This window comes from Lithobates pipiens, unplaced genomic scaffold (genome assembly GCF_037356315.1).
Source record: "Lithobates pipiens isolate NorthernLeopardFrog02 unplaced genomic scaffold, aLitPip1_a1.2 Scaffold_16, whole genome shotgun sequence".
Classification (NCBI taxonomy): Eukaryota; Metazoa; Chordata; class Amphibia; order Anura; family Ranidae; genus Lithobates; species Lithobates pipiens.
Genome location: NW_027507748.1, coordinates 7385257 through 7401012, shown reverse-complemented (window position 1 = coordinate 7401012; position 15756 = coordinate 7385257). Strand labels below are relative to the sequence as shown.

Here is a 15756-nt window from a genome sequence, read left to right as displayed (position 1 = left end):
TAGTCGGATTGTGCTTGTGTAGATGAGTGTGGGGGGAATCAAAGTGAGGTTATGGCAGTTAAGCCTTTGTCTGAATGATTTGAGGGTATATGTGCGTGTGGTGGGTTGTGGTGTTGTTACTTCACGTGTGATGTACAATAGTGTAAAATATTCTAAATACTTTAAATCGTAGGTATTTAAATGGTTAAAAACATCAGCAATGCAATAGAATCTTAGAACAAATAAAACTCAATGCACTTAACCTGTATGCAATAACAATTAGACAATAATAACATAAAACATGAACATTCGCGCTGCTTGCATTGGCTGACTAGGCTCCTGGAAGGAAGGTGGAAGAGGGGAGTCCAAGATTTAGGCCTAAGTAACAAGTTTGGGGCCTGAGTACCTGTACCGAGAAGAACGCTGGTCTTCAAGGATCTAGTATCTTCGACAGAAAAATACGGTTCACCTCTTTTTCGGGTAGTAGGTTAGGGGTTTGTGTCTGCGATTACACTCACGTTCAGTAGTGACATCCTTGTATGTGGCTAGCAGGTTAACAGTTGTGGGGACCCACTCTAATTCAGGGTTGTGTGACTGAGTAATTGTCATTCAAAGTGTGAAAGCTGGCCACAATGGTCACCCGGGACATTCCCATTGGTCATGTTGTGGGTCCATATTGGAGAAGTCAGAGTGTAGCGGTGTGAAGGACTCGCCCCCACGAAACTTACTCAGGACTGTCGCTCTATGAGAGAAAATGTTGTCAACTTCTGACACTTGCTGGGCCCATCAAGCTGAATCAGGAAAGGAACACAGCAAAAGTCACGTAGAGCGTCAGCTCTTCTGGGTAGTGATGCAGCTTGTGGTCCCCATTCCAACAGGTAGAGGACATAGAGAACAGGGTTCTGCCTCAATGAAAGCTGAAAATTGGTCTGGTCAGGAAAGGGGGTGAATGCGCCCAGTAGGCAAGTGGTTAAGTCCCTGTATTTCACTTAGTATCTGCCTCTTGTAGTCCCTGTACAGCAGAACTCAGACTAGAGGAGGAAGAAGCAGTACAAGGAGCCAATCAGTTCATGTGCTGACAAAGAAGCATTCTGTATCTCTTACATCCAGCCCCTGCCCGTAGCATCAATCACCAGCTGTCATAATGCAGCTCCTGCTGTGTAAAGAGACACTTGCAGAAAGTCTACAAGTGTCACCTAGTAATACAATGTAACAATGTGTCTCATTGTATTTACCATTTCATCTGTATGTAGTGTAGATCAGCGGCGTTACCTTTCAGCTGCATGTGACGTCACTTATTGCCCCGTTCACACCAGTGACCCCTGCTGAATGCATGTGACCAGACACCATAGAAAGCAAGGCACCTGACCTCGTCTATGTGTTAGGGCTGCACTGGAAATAGCTGCCGCTGCAGCCCCATCACATTCAGAACCTTGGAGAAACCGTACAAGTTTATCTGAAGATGTATTGCTATTTAACCCCTTATTGACCCTCAGTTAACCCTAATCAGCCCAAATTACCCTAAAAGAGTGAAGGTAGAAAAATACCAATTGGTCCATTAACTCCTTCCTCACCTTCGCTAATATTTTTATTTACTTTTTTTACCATTATTCTTTTTGTTTTTGCTTTCATGTGTTTTTTTTTTTGTTTTGTTTTTTACATAACAAGAAAATGTGGGAAAAAATAATAATAAAAAGAAGCATCCGATCATTTCTAAACATACAGAACAAAATGTATACTTTCTATTTACAGTAAAACTACTTATTTTTTTGCTCTATTCCATGGGGGGGTGTACAGCTAAAGAGAGTTGAAGGGGTTAATACCTGTTATTATCTTCCCCCCAGGGATCCCCCTTTAATGTGACAGTGAAAGGCACCCCGCGCTCCCACCCCGGCATCTACCACTGCTGTACGTTCTGCTCCAGTGGAGGTCAGAAGGACGCTCGCTGTGGATGTGGAGGCACAATGCCAGGTAAGTGGATGGAGGGGGGGGGTCTCCCCAGTGTGTCCCTCCTCCCCGTGTCACATGATTTCTCACATCTCTGTCTCTTTTCCCTAGGGGGGTATCAGGGCTGCGGACACGGCCACAAGGGTCACCCTGGACATTCGCATTGGTCATGTTGTGGGTCCATATTGGAGAAGTCAGAGTGTAGCGGTGTGAAGGACTCGGCCCCCCGAAACTTACTCAGGACTGTCGCTCTATGAGAGAAGATGTTGTCACCTTCTGACACTTGCTGGGCCCATTAAGCTGAATCAGGAAAGGAACACAGCAAAAGTCACGTAGAGCGTCAGCTCTTCTGGGTAGCGATGCAGCTTGTGGTGCCCATTCCAACAGGTAGAGGACACAGAGAACAGGGTTCTGCCTCAGTGAAGAACATGGTCCCTACCCCATTTGTGTATTCAAAGGCAGGACAAAGAACAGGGTTCTGCCTGGATGAACTACACAGTCCCTGCTTCATTTGTGTGGTCAAGGGCAGGACACAGAGGGTGGGGTTCTGCCTGGATGAAGAACATGGTCCCCACTTCATTTGTGTGGTCAAAGGCCGGACACATAGGACACAGAGGGTGGGGTTCTACCTGGATGAAGAACATAGTCCCCACTTCATTTGTGTGGTCAAAGGTAGGACATAGAGAACAGGGTTCTACCTGGATAAAGAACATGGTCCCCACTCCATTTGTGTGGTCAAAGGCAGGACACATAGGACACAGAGGGTGGGATTCTGCCTAGATTAAAAACACGGTTCCCACTCCATTTGTGTGGTCAAAAGCAGGTCACAGAGGACACGGTTATGCCTCAATGAGGCAAAAAGTCCTCACTCCATTTGTGTGGTCAAAGGCAGGACACAGATGATGGGGTTGTGCCTGGTTGAAGCACATGCTCCCCAATTCATTTGTGTGGTCAAAGGTAGGACGTAGAGAACAGGGTTCTACCTGGATAAAGAACATGGTCCCCACTCCATTTGTGTGGTCAAAGGCAGGACACGGAGGTTGGGGTTCTACCTGGATAAAGAACATGGTCCCCACTCCATTTGTGTGGTCAAAGGCAGGACACGGAGGACACATAGGTTGGGGTTCTGCCTGGGTGAAGAACATGGTCCCCAATCCATTTGTGTGGTGACAAACAACCAGAGCACACAGAAGATGGAGATCGGTCCTTCAAGTGTTTACACGCTAAAGCACGAGCACGCTAAAACATCTAAAAAAGCCACACACCATGCCGTGATCGAAACAAATTCAAGAACAAATTCGAGAAACTAAGAAATTGCCATGTATCAGTCTGGAAAGGGTTAATAAGCCATTTCTAAGACTTTGGGGCTTCACCCAATTGCTGAGCTCCATTATTCACAGATGGAGAAAACTTAGAACAGCGGTGAATCTTCCCAGGAGTGGCTCGCCGACCAAAATGACTCCAAGAGCACAACGAAGACTCATCCCGGAGGTCATAAAAGAACCCAAATATCTGCAGGCCTCCCTTCCCTCAGGGAAGATCCGTGTTCATTATTGAACAATAAGAAAGAGACCGGGCAAAAATGGCGTCCATGGGAGCGTTCCAAAGCCAAATCCACAAGTGTGCGTCCCGTTACATCTGGATAAAACGAACACAGCATTTCATAACAAGAACATCACACCAACAAGTCAGACAGGGTGGTGGTCGGGGGATGGTCTGGGGCTGCTTTGCAGCTTCAGGACCTGGAGGACTTCCCATCATTGATGGAACCATGAATTCTGATCTCTACCAGAAAATCCTGAAGGAGACGTCCGGCCGTCAGTTCCTGACCTCAAGCTCAAGTGCATTTGGGTTATACAGCAGGACAACAATCCGAAACACCAGCAAGTCCTCCTCTGAATGGCTAAACATAAAAAGCTAAATTTAGGTTTTTGGAGTCGCCAAGTCCGGACTTAAATCTGATTGAGATGCTTTATGATGACCTCACACGGGCCCTTCATGCCGGAAATCCCCCCAATGTGGCTGAATGAAAACAATTCTGCAAAGAAGAGTCGGCCAAAATCCCTCCACAGCGATGTGAAAGACTCATTGCCGGTTATCACAACACTTGATTGCAGTTGTTGCCGCCAACGGTGGCCCAACCAGTCATTAGGTTGAGGGGGGCAATTACTTTTTCACAGAGTCAGGCAGGTTTGGACATCTTTTCTCCCTTAATAAATGGAAAACCGTCATTTAAAAACAGCATTTTGTATTCACTCGGGTTATCTGTTTGTCATATTAACATTTGATTGATGATCTGAATCATTTAAGTGTGACATGTATGCAAAGAAATAAAAAAATCAGGAAGGGGGCAAATACTTTTTCACAGAACTGTATATGCTGTATTATCAAAAGTATTGGGACACCTACCCAGGGGCGTACCTAGAGCATTTGGCACCCGGGCGGATCCTATATCTGGCACCCCCCCCCCCCCCCACCATAAAATGTAAAAACACCCACCGTGTCCCCTGCATACCTCTGCATCCTTCAATATCTTTTTGTCACTACTGTGTACCCCCCTCTCCACAACTGCACCTCTGGACCCCTTTACATTACACAGGACCTTGCACCTAAGGACCTCTTTACATTACACAGCCCCCTGCACCTCTGGACCCCTTTACATTACACAGCAGCCTGCACCTCTGGACCCCTTTACATTACACAGCAGCCTGCACCTCTGGACCCCTTTACATTACACAGCTCTTGTACCTCTGGACCCCTTTACATAACATAGCACCCTGAACCTCTGGACCCCTTTACATTACACAGCCCTTGTACCTCTGGACCCCTTTACATTACACAGCACCCTGCACCTCTGCACCCCTTTACATTACACAGCCCCTCACAGCTCTGGACCCTCTGCATGTTACACAGATCCCCTACAGTGCAGACCCCCCTCCCTACCATACAGACCCCCATCTACAGTGTAGACCCCCCTACAGTACAGAATCCTCCCCTACAGTGCAGACCCTCCTACAGTACAGACCCCTCCACCAGTGGCGTAACTAGAACCTTCAGGGCCCCGATGCAAGAAACCATGAAGGGCCCCCCTGAAACCCAGCCAGGGCCCTTCCCTCCGAGTCCAGCGGTGGAACTCCAGGGCGTGGTCACGGGTATGACCTTTGTGAGCCCTGTAGTTCCACCACTGGTATCAGCAGTTTTTATTTATTTATTTTTTTACATTTTTAGGTGCCCCATTGGGGGACTGTCCCTAGGCAGGATTGGGTCCCCGTCCCCAGAAGAGATGAGGTCCTTTTCTCCAGGGCAGATGAAGTTACTGCCCCCAGGTGAGAAGGGGTCCCTGTCCCCACGTGAGAAGGGGTCCCTGTCCCCAGGGGGATATGGAGGGGGTATGTAATAGTGTGTTCTAGCTGCCTATGCTGCTGCCGGCCATATGTAGAGGGGGCTGCATGGGCCCCCTGCATCACAGGGCCCGGTTGGAGTCGCGACTGCTGCACCCCCTATAGTTACGCCCCTGCCCTCCACCCTATAGCGCAGACCCCCCCCCCCTACAATGCAGACCCTCCTACAGTACAGACCAACCCCCCTACAGCGCAGACCCCCCTACAGTACAGACTCCAATACAGTGCAGAATCTTCCCCTACAGTACAGACCCCCCCTACAGTGCAGGACCCCTTCTACAGTGCAGGACCCCTTCTACAGTGCAGGACCCCCCTACAGTGCAGGAACCCTTCTACAGTGCAGGACCCCCTACAGTGCAGGACCCCTTCTACAGTGCAGGACCCCCCCTACAGTGCAGGACCCCCCTACAGTGCAGGACCCCTTCTACAGTGCAGGACCCCCCTACAGTGCAGACCCCCTACAGTGCAGGACCCCTTCTACAGTGCAGGGCCCCCCTACAGTGCAGGACCCCCCCTACAGTGCAGGACCCCCTACAGTGCAGGACCCCCTACAGTGCTGGACCCCCCTACAGTGCTGGACCCCCCTACAGTGCAGGACCCCTTCTACAGTGCAGGACCCCCCCTACAGTGCAGGACCCCCTACAGTGCAGGACCCCCTACAGTGCTGGACCCCCCTACAGTGCTGGACCCCCCTACAGTGCTGGACCCCCCTACAGTGCAGGACCCCCCTACAGTGCAGGACTCCAATACAGTGCAGAATCTTCCCCTACAGTACAGACCCCCCCTACAGTGCAGGACCCCTTCTACAGTGCAGGACCCCTTCTACAGTGCAGGACCCCCCTACAGTGCAGGAACCCTTCTACAGTGCAGGACCCCCTACAGTGCAGGACCCCTTCTACAGTGCAGGACCCCCCTACAGTGCAGGACCCCCTACAGTGCAGGACCCCTTCTACAGTGCAGGACCCCCCTACAGTGCAGGACCCCTTCTACAGTGCAGGACCCCCCTACAGTGCAGACCCCCTACAGTGCAGGACCCCTTCTACAGTGCAGGGCCCCCTACAGTGCAGGACCCCCCCCCTACAGTGCAGGACCCCTTCTACAGTGCAGGACCCCCCTACAGTGCAGGTCCCCTTCTACAGTGCAGGACCCCCCCTACAGTGCAGGACCCCCCTACAGTGCAGGACCCCCCCTACAGTGCAGGACCCACCACAGTAAAGAACCCCCTACAGTGCAGGACCCCCCTACAGTGCAGGACCCCCCCTGCAGACCCCCTACAGTGCAGGACCCCCCTACAGTGCAGGACCCCCCTACAGTGCAGAACCCCCCCCTACAGTGCAGGACCCCCTTACAGTGCAGGACCCCTTCTACAGTGCAGGACCCCTACAGTGCAGGACCCCTATAGTGCATGACCCCTTCTACAGTGCATGACCCCTTCTACAGTGCAGACCCCCCTACAGTGCAGGACCCCTTCTACAGTGCAGGACCCCCCTACAGTGCAGGACCCCTTCTACAGTGCAGGACCCCCCCTACAGTGCAGGACCCCCTACAGTGCAGGACCCCCTACAGTGCTGGACCCCCCTACAGTGCTGGACCCCCCTACAGTGCAGGACCCCCTACAGTGCAGGACCCCCTACAGTGCTGGACCCCCCTACAGTGCTGGACCCCCCTACAGTGCTGGACCCCCCTACAGTGCAGGACCCCCCTACAGTGCAGGACCCACCACAGTAAAGAACCCCCCTACAGTGCAGGACCCCCCTACAGTGCAGGACCCCCCCTGCAGACCCCCTACAGTGCAGGACCCCCCTACAGTGCAGGACCCCCCCTACAGTGCAGGACCCCCCTACAGTGCAGGACCCCTTCTACAGTGCAGGACCCCTACAGTGCAGGACCCCTACAGTGCAGGACCCCCCTACAGTGCAGGACCCACCACAGTAAAGAACCCCCCTACAGTGCAGGACCCCCCTACAGTGCAGGACCCCCCCTGCAGACCCCCTACAGTGCAGGACCCCCCTACAGTGCAGGACCCCCCCCCCCTACAGTGCAGGACCCCCCTACAGTGCAGAACCCCCCTACAGTGCAGGACCCCTTCTACAGTGCAGGACCCCTACAGTGCAGGACCCCTACAGTGCATGACCCCTTCTACAGTGCATGACCCCTTCTACAGTGCAGACCCCCCTACAGTGCAGGACCCCTTCTACAGTGCAGGACCCCCCTACAGTGCAGGACCCCTTCTACAGTGCAGGACCCCCCCTACAGTGCAGGACCCCCTACAGTGCAGGACCCCCCTACAGTGCAGGACCCCCCCTACAGTGCAGGACCCACCACAGTAAAGACCCCCCCCCCTACAGTGCAGGACCCCCCTACAGTGCAGGACCCCCCTGCAGACCCCCTACAGTGCAGGACCCCCCTACAGTGCAGGACCCCCCCTACAGTGCAGGACCCCCCTACAGTGCAGGACCCACCACAGTAAAGAACCCCTAGTGTACCTGGAGCCCAAGGCAGCGGCATTGCAGGGGGGAGGTGCGAGCAGCACCCGAGTGGAGTGTCACCTGTCGGCTCAGTGATCCGGGACCCGGCGCAATAATCTCCTTCTCTCTGTAGTCACGTGACTCACATTGCGTCGTTTAAATCAGTCTCGGGCAGCGGCTGTCACTCACAGCCGAGCAGAGTGAAGCCACCTCCCCCTCCTTGTCTACACAGTGCTGTGCATGGAGGAGGGGGAGGCGGCTTCACTCTGCTCGGCTGTGAGTGACAGCCGCTGCCCGAGACTGATCAGAACGGCAGCACGACGCGACCACAGAGAGAAGGGGAGCCGGGTCCCGGATCACTGAGCCGGCAGATGTCACTCCACTTGGGTGCTGCTCGCGCCCCCCCCCCCCCGCAATGCCGCCCACTGCCAGTGCCTCGGGCTCCTCACGGCGCTGTCTGACACTTCAGTTGCGGAGAGGGGAGGGGGGGCGCTGGCCTGACACCCCCCCAGTGTGTGGCACCAGGGGCGGCACGCCCCCCCCGCCCCCCCCACTTAGTACGCCCCTGCACCTACCTTTACACACGGCATTCCAGTCTTAGTCCCGAGGGTTTAATATTGAGTTGGCCCTTTGCAGCTATAACAGCTTCCCCTCTTCTGGAAAGCCCGTCTACAAGGTTTAGGAGGGTGTCTATTGTAATGCTTGACCATTCTCCCATTTGTGAGGTCAGGCACTGATGTTGGATGAGAAGTCCTGGCTCGCAGTCTCCACTCTTATTCCTCCTAAAGGTGTTCTATCGGGTTGAGGTGCGGGCCAGTCAAGTTCCTCCACCCAACACTCGCTCATCTTTATCACTCATGTCTTTATCACTTCCGTATTGGGAAAGGAAACCCCTCTCTGTGCTGACACCTTGCAGGAGGACAACATTGACTCACTGCAGTGGCTTGTGAGACCGAAGGTGAAGCAATGACCGGGCAGGTAATGTGGAAATCCCAATTCTAGTTTAGCGATTTCCTGCATACATCCAGTACAGCCTGACCTTCTGAAATCTATGACCCGTGGCATGTATGATATTATAGTGCCATCTAGGGTTTGGATATATAAATGGTTTCGCTCAGAGAAACAAGTGTAAGTAGATGATGGAGGTAGAAAGGGTTGTGCCCGTGTGAAACAACATTTCTAAATAAGAAGCCAGCAGCAGAAATCGCAAGAGCGACTTCAGTTTGGGGGCCACACCAAATTTATACAAGAGAACCAGAGAACCAGACTGCCATACCACTTTCCTTAGTCTTCAGAAAACTGTTTGTGGTCTTTCTTGTGCATCATCTTTAGAAGAGGCTTCCTTCTGGGATGACAGCCATGCAGACCAATTTGATGCAGTGTGCGGCGTATGGTCTGAGCACTTACAGGCTGACCCCCCACCCCCACCCCTACAACCTCTGCAGCAATGCTGGCAGCACTCATACGTCTATTTCCCAAAGACAACCTCTGGATATGACGCTGAGCACGTGACCTCAACTTCTTTGGTGGACCATGGCGAGGCCTGTTCTGAGGGGAACCTGTCCTGTTATACCGCTGTATGGTCTTGGCCCCCGTGCTGCAGCTCAGTTTCAGGGTCTTGGCAATCTTCTTATAGCCTAGGTCAGTGATGGCGAACCTTGGCACCCCAGATGTTTTGGAACTACATTTCCCATGATGCTCTAGCACTCTGCAGTATAGTGGAGCATCATAGGAAATGTAGTTACAAAACATCTGGGGTGCCAAGGTTCACCATCACTGGTCTAGGACATCTTTACGTAGAGCAACAATTCTTTTTTTTTTTCAGATCCTCAGAGAGTTCTTTTCCATGAGGTGCCATGTTGAACCTCCAGTGACCAGCATGAGAGAGTGAGAGTGATAACACCATATTTAACACACCTGCTCCCCATTCACACCTGAGACCTTGTAACACTAACGAGTCAAATGACACCGGGGAAGGGAAAATGGCTAATTTGGCCCAATTTGGACATTTTCACTTAAGGGTGTACTGACTTTTATTGCCAGCGGTTTAGACATTAATGGCCGTGTGTTGAGTTATTTTGAGGGGACAGCAAATTTACACAGTTAGGCTCGGTTCACACAGGGGCAACCCGACTTACAGCGCGACTTTTCAAGGAGATTTGGAGGGGACCTCAGCATGACTTTGCGCAACTTACAATGCGACTTAAAGTTGCCTCCAGGACAGGCGACTTTGGTTGTGGCCAATCACAGAATAATCAGCTCTGTGCGAGGGAGGGGGGTTGCCTGGGTAAATGAGGGAAGTACCTGTGTGAATTATATAGATGGAGATGCGACTTGGAGGCAACTTCTATTGAAATCAATGGGTACAAGTCGTCTAGAAGTCGGAGTCGCCTTGAAGTAGTACAGGAACCTTTTCTGTAGTCGGGGCGACTTCAGTAGTGTACATTAAGACGGATCTCATTCACTTCAATGGAATTTCTTATGTCCAGCAACTTGGGGCAATGTCAGGTCTGACAAGTCGGATGCCAAGTTGCTGTAGTGTGAACCGGCCCTTATACAAGCTGTACACTCACTACTTTACATTGTAGACAAGTGTCATTTCTTCAGTGTTGTCACATGAAAAGATAGAAGAAAAGACTTACAAAAATGTGAGGGGTGTACCTACTTTTGTGAGATACTGTATATCTGTAGCGTTTTACTTATCTCTCTCCAAAGCTCTGAGTGTCGTTTCTCTCAGGTGCTCCATTCCTCTTATCAGCAGAGTCCCATCTAACAAGCTCTCCGACACGTGATATAACAGTAGCTGAAAATTTGTGTCGGGGAGGGAGCTTAGCAGAGAGCTTGTCTATTCAGACTACAGCTCTGCCACTTTCTTCCTTCGCGTGTGTGTGTGTGTGTGTGTGTGTGTGTGTGTGTGTGTGTGTGTGTGTGTGTGTGTGTGTGTGCGTCCTTCCTCCAATCAGCTCTCACACAGTGTAAGCCCAGACTCCCCACCCAACCTGTATGTGCTGCTAAAGAAGAAAGAAAGATTTCTACCACCATCTGCACTTTTCAAAAAGTGTGTAGAAATGGGAAGGCAGCAGATACACAAAGAAAACCTTTCCTTTCCTTCCTTTACCACAAAATAGTCAAAAAGACACAAACAAGCAAAACACACCCCCAGGTGGGGGTACATCTGAGCCTGGCTGAATACGGAGAATAGGAATCTCAATGCCGGGACAAGGGCACTTGGCATCCAAGGCCAACGTGTGCCCATCCTTCCATGAGCCATGAACATTTTTTTATTTTTAATTGGTTTTATAATAAATGTACAAAACATACATAAATGTATACACAACTACAAAACATTCCAAGCCCACAGCGGGACGCACAAGGCAAAAGCAATAACCATACAGTAGTTCAAAGTAGCGCCAGTACAGCTCACTGCCATAGGCGGGGTATAATTTTTTTTTTCCCTACGGGCGATTCTGTGTCTGATAAAAGTGATTTGCCGCTTCCCGATCGTTTTGTTTGGGTTTTACCGGGAGTCGTCGGTAAACCCGGAAGCGATCGCAGGAAGTCGAGTGAGGCCAAGATGGCCCCCCGCTCCGCTCTATGCCCTTGGAGGACCGGAGCGACCTCTGACGTCACTTCCGGTTCTTGGGCATAAAGAAATTATTATTTTTTCTTTTTAAAAGGGGTTGTAAACCTTCGTTCCTCCTATGCATCAAGGTGAAAAAACACCTGGAAGTGACCCCTCCCCCCCAACGTTTTACTTACCTGAACCCTCAAACTTGACCCGGCAGGGACGTGCTGCCTCTCTGCCCAGGGGTTCTTGGCTCTTGATTGGATAAATTGATACCAGCGCAGCCATTGGCTCCCGCTGCCATCAATCAAATCCAATGACTGGAGCGCCGGGGGGGTGGGCCCGAGTCAGGAGCTCGGCCTCTATGAACGCTGAATGCTGGACTCGGGAGTGCGCCTGCAAGGTAACCCCCTCTGGGAGAGGGTTATCAGATGTGGGGGAGGAGCCACGGGGGGGACCCCAGAAGAGGAGGATCAGGGGCCACTCTGTGCAAAATGAGCTGCACAGCGGAGGTAAGTATGACATGTTTGTTATTTTATTTACCTTTACAAATCACTTTAAAGTCGGTGTCCAAATTTTATTTTATTTTTTTGCTTTAAAAAAAAAAAAAAAAAAAAAAGGTAAAATGCGACATCTGAGGTCTTTTTGACCCCCCAGATCTCTCCATAAAGAGGACCTGTCGTGCTTATTTCTTTTACAAGGGATGTTTACATTAACAGAAGTTGACCAAAGGGTGGCGGTAAAGAGCAGAAAAGCCACGTGATTTGGTGAAAGTTGGCTGAAAAAGTCCTGCCGCGTGTATGCAATACAAGTTCACGGCCAACACCCTTTGGACAGAAATCCATAGAAAAGTTTGTTTGAAGTCCGATCGTGTGTACGAGGCTTTTAGGAGAGCCTTCTTACATTGACAGGACTAATCTGTGTACCACATGAGCACCTACTGTAGCCAGTCTGTAGGGGGGCAGAATTATTGCTGGTTGGTAGGAGATCAAATAGTTATTTTACTCACTGATCTGCGTCTCAGTTTTATAACATTTGTATCCTAGGTTTTTTCCTGGAATTTTGATTGATATTCCGTCTCTGTGATCTAAAATACACCTATGATAAAAATTTTAGAGTTAAACTTATAAAATCTGCAGGGGAGCCAATCAGTATCTCCCCTCCCCACTGTACACACACACACACACACACACACACACACACACACACACTACATCCAACTTAGACAGCAGCCAATTGTCAGGGCCGTGCTCAGCCCTTCCTTCTCAGAGCTGGCCACTCATCTGTTAGCTAATTGCCAGCTCCTATCTCTCCACAGCTCTGACTCACCTGTTGATGATCCTGCTCGTCAGTCCTGCCTACTTAAGCCGTCCAGCCCAGAGGATCTCTGCCTTCACCTTGGTCAACATCACAGAGACTATCTCCTACATTCCTGTTAAAGACTTGCTTGACTGACATCCCTCATGGCTCCAGATCCTGCTTGCTGTTCCACTACATTGATCCCTGACTTCTGGCTTGTCTGACTATCCTTTCCGGTTACTGAACTCTGGCTATGTTTTGACTACGTTTGTTCTTTTTACTTTTATTATTAAACAAGTGTGTACCTGTACTTCTGTCTCAGTCTGATTTCATTGTTTGACACCAATGAACCTATTGAGTGCAGAAGGAAACCCACACAAGCACAGGGAGAACATGCATACTCCATGCAGGTGTTGTCCTGGCTGGGATCTGAACTGAGGACCCCAGTGCTGCAAAGGCAAAAGTGCCAACCACTAAGCCACAGTGCCACCCATATAGTAGTGTATATCCTCACCCCCCCAGCCACTGAATTATAATAATACAGAAAACACACCAACATTGTAAAAGTTGAGTTTTATTACGCATAACAGAAATAATAAAATAAATAATACAGACGGCGACATTCACAGGCCACGTAGTGTTTTCAGGAACACTCATAGAAGAGGCACCCAAACCGATAAATAACAGGTTATCCAACTTAAGTCCGGAGCCCACCCCAGATGTAGTGTGGGGGGGGGGTGGGGCAGACCAGCACGCCCAGCGCGCCCAGAGCTCCGATCACCACACTACACTGGCGATAGAGCGACTTACTCAGGGTACACCCCAAACAGCAGCCGCAGATCGGCCAGGGTGAGCTTGGTGAAGGTGGTGCCGTTTCCGGTCAGGACTTTCTTTTTTTTTTTGTTTACAAACGATTTTTATTTGGTACATAGAGGAAGTACAGAGAGTAAGCATAGATATCACATAATAAATGCAATGTATGTCAAGATAAACATAGAAAATCACCATAGATACAAAATTTGTACAAAATTCAGTGCATATATATTGCAATAGTTTGTGTTTTAATTTGGCATGGTGATGGGCTAGAGCCGTAATAGTGCAGTAAATCTTAGGCAGTCATGTATAGGAGACCCAATTTCAGGGAGTATTAAAAAAGGAGGTGGAATGGTTAAACCAGGGATCCCATTTCTTATTATATAAATGTGTGGAATTCTGTGTGATATGGAATATCTTTTCCATCAGATTAATGTTGTTAATTCTGATTTTAAGGTGATCCAAAGGGGACGGAATGCGATTTCCAATGGAAAGCAATTAGCCAATGAATTGCGACACATATTGTATGAATCAATCTCATATTGTAAATGGAAAGAGAGGGGATAGGGGCATATAGGAGGCAATTCTGTAGGGTTAGTTTTATGTTATTATTTGAGATCACTGAGGCAAAATTCTGTAACTATTTCCATATACAGTGCCTTGCGAAAGTATTCGGCCCCCTTGAACTTTTCAACCTTTTGCCACATTTCAGGCTTTAAACATAAAGATATAAAATTTTAATTTTTTGTGAAGAATCACCAACAAGTGGGACACAATTGTGAAGTGGAACTAAATCTATTGGATATTTTAAACTTTTTTAGCAAATAAAAAACTGAAAAGTGGTGCGTGCAAAATTATTCGGCCCCTTTACTTTCAGTGCAGCAAACTCACTCCAGAAGTTCAGCGAGGATCTCTGAATGATCCAATGTTGTCCTAAATGACTGATGGTGATAAATAGAATCCACCTGTGTGTAATCAAGTCTCTGTATAAATGCACCTGCTCTGTGATAGTCTCAGGGTTCTGTTGAAAGCGCAGAGAGCATCATGAAGACCAAGGAACACACCAGGCAGGTCCGTAATACTGTTGTGGAAAAGTTTAAAGCCGGATTTGGATACAAAAAGATTTCCCAAGCTTTAAACATCCCAAGGAGCACCGTGCAAGCGATCATTTTGAAATGGGATTATCAGACCACTGCAAATCTACCAAGACCTGGCCGTCCCTCTAAACTTTCAGCTCAGACAAGGAGAAGACTGATCAGAGATGCAGCCAAGAGGCCCATGATCACTCTGGATGAACTGCAGAGAACTACAGCTGAGGTGGGAGAGTCTGTCCATAGGACAACAATCAGTCGTAAATCTGCCCTTAGGAAGAGTGGCAAGAAGAAAGCCATTTCTCAAAGATATCCATAAAAAGTCTTGTCTAAAGTTTGCCACAAGCCACCTGGGAGACACACCAAACATGTGGAATAAGGTGCTCTGGTCAGATGAAACCAAAATTAAACTTTTTGCCCACAATGCAAAACGATATGTTTGGCGTAAAAGCAACACAGCTCATCACCCTCAACACACCATCCCCACTGTCACACATGGTGGTGGCAGCATCATGGTTTGGGCCTGCTTTTCTTCAGCAGGGACAGGGAAGATGGTTAAAATTGAGGGGAAGATGGATGCAGCCAAATACAGGACCATTCTGGATGAAAACCTGTTGGAGTCTGCAAAAGACCTGAAACTGGGACGGAGATTTATCTTCCAACAAGACAATGATCCCAAACATACAGCAAAATCTACAAAGGAATGGTTCACAAATAAACGTATCCAGGTGTTAGAATGGCCAAGTCAAAGTCCAGACCCGAATCCAATCGAGAATCTGTGGAAAGAGCTGAAAACTGATGTTCACAAACGCTCTCCATCCAACCTCACTGAGCTCCAGCTGTTTTGCAAGGAAGAATGGGCAAGAATTTCAGTCTCTCGATGTGCAAAACTGATAGAGACACCCCAAGCGACTTGCAGCTGTAATCGCAGCAAAAGGTGGCTCTACAAAGTATTAACGCAAGGGGGCCCAATCATTTTGCACGCCCCACTTTTCATTTTTTTATTAGTTAAAAAAGTTTCAAAAATCCAATAGATTTCGTTCCACTTCACAATTGTGTCCCACTTGTTGGTGATTCTTCACAAAAAATAAACATTTTATATCTTTATGTTTGAAGCCTGAAATGTGGCAAAAGGTTGAAAAGTTCAAAGAGGCCGAATACTTTCGCAAGGCACTGTATATGTGATTTTGGAA

At 49.3% G+C, this 15756-nt stretch overlaps 1 protein-coding gene and 1 long non-coding RNA gene across 2 annotated transcripts in view; one reads left to right on the top strand and one right to left on the bottom strand.

The window, feature by feature from the left end:
• Positions 1-15756, bottom strand: part of LOC143981571 (T-cell surface antigen CD2-like) — a 278489-nt gene that overhangs the window by 160860 nt on the left and 101873 nt on the right. The window lies entirely within an intron of this gene.
• On the top strand, positions 1821-4165 carry LOC143981570 (uncharacterized). The gene is made up of 2 exons (XR_013274324.1): positions 1821-1950; positions 2038-4165. It is a non-coding gene; the product is annotated as an uncharacterized LOC143981570 (long non-coding RNA).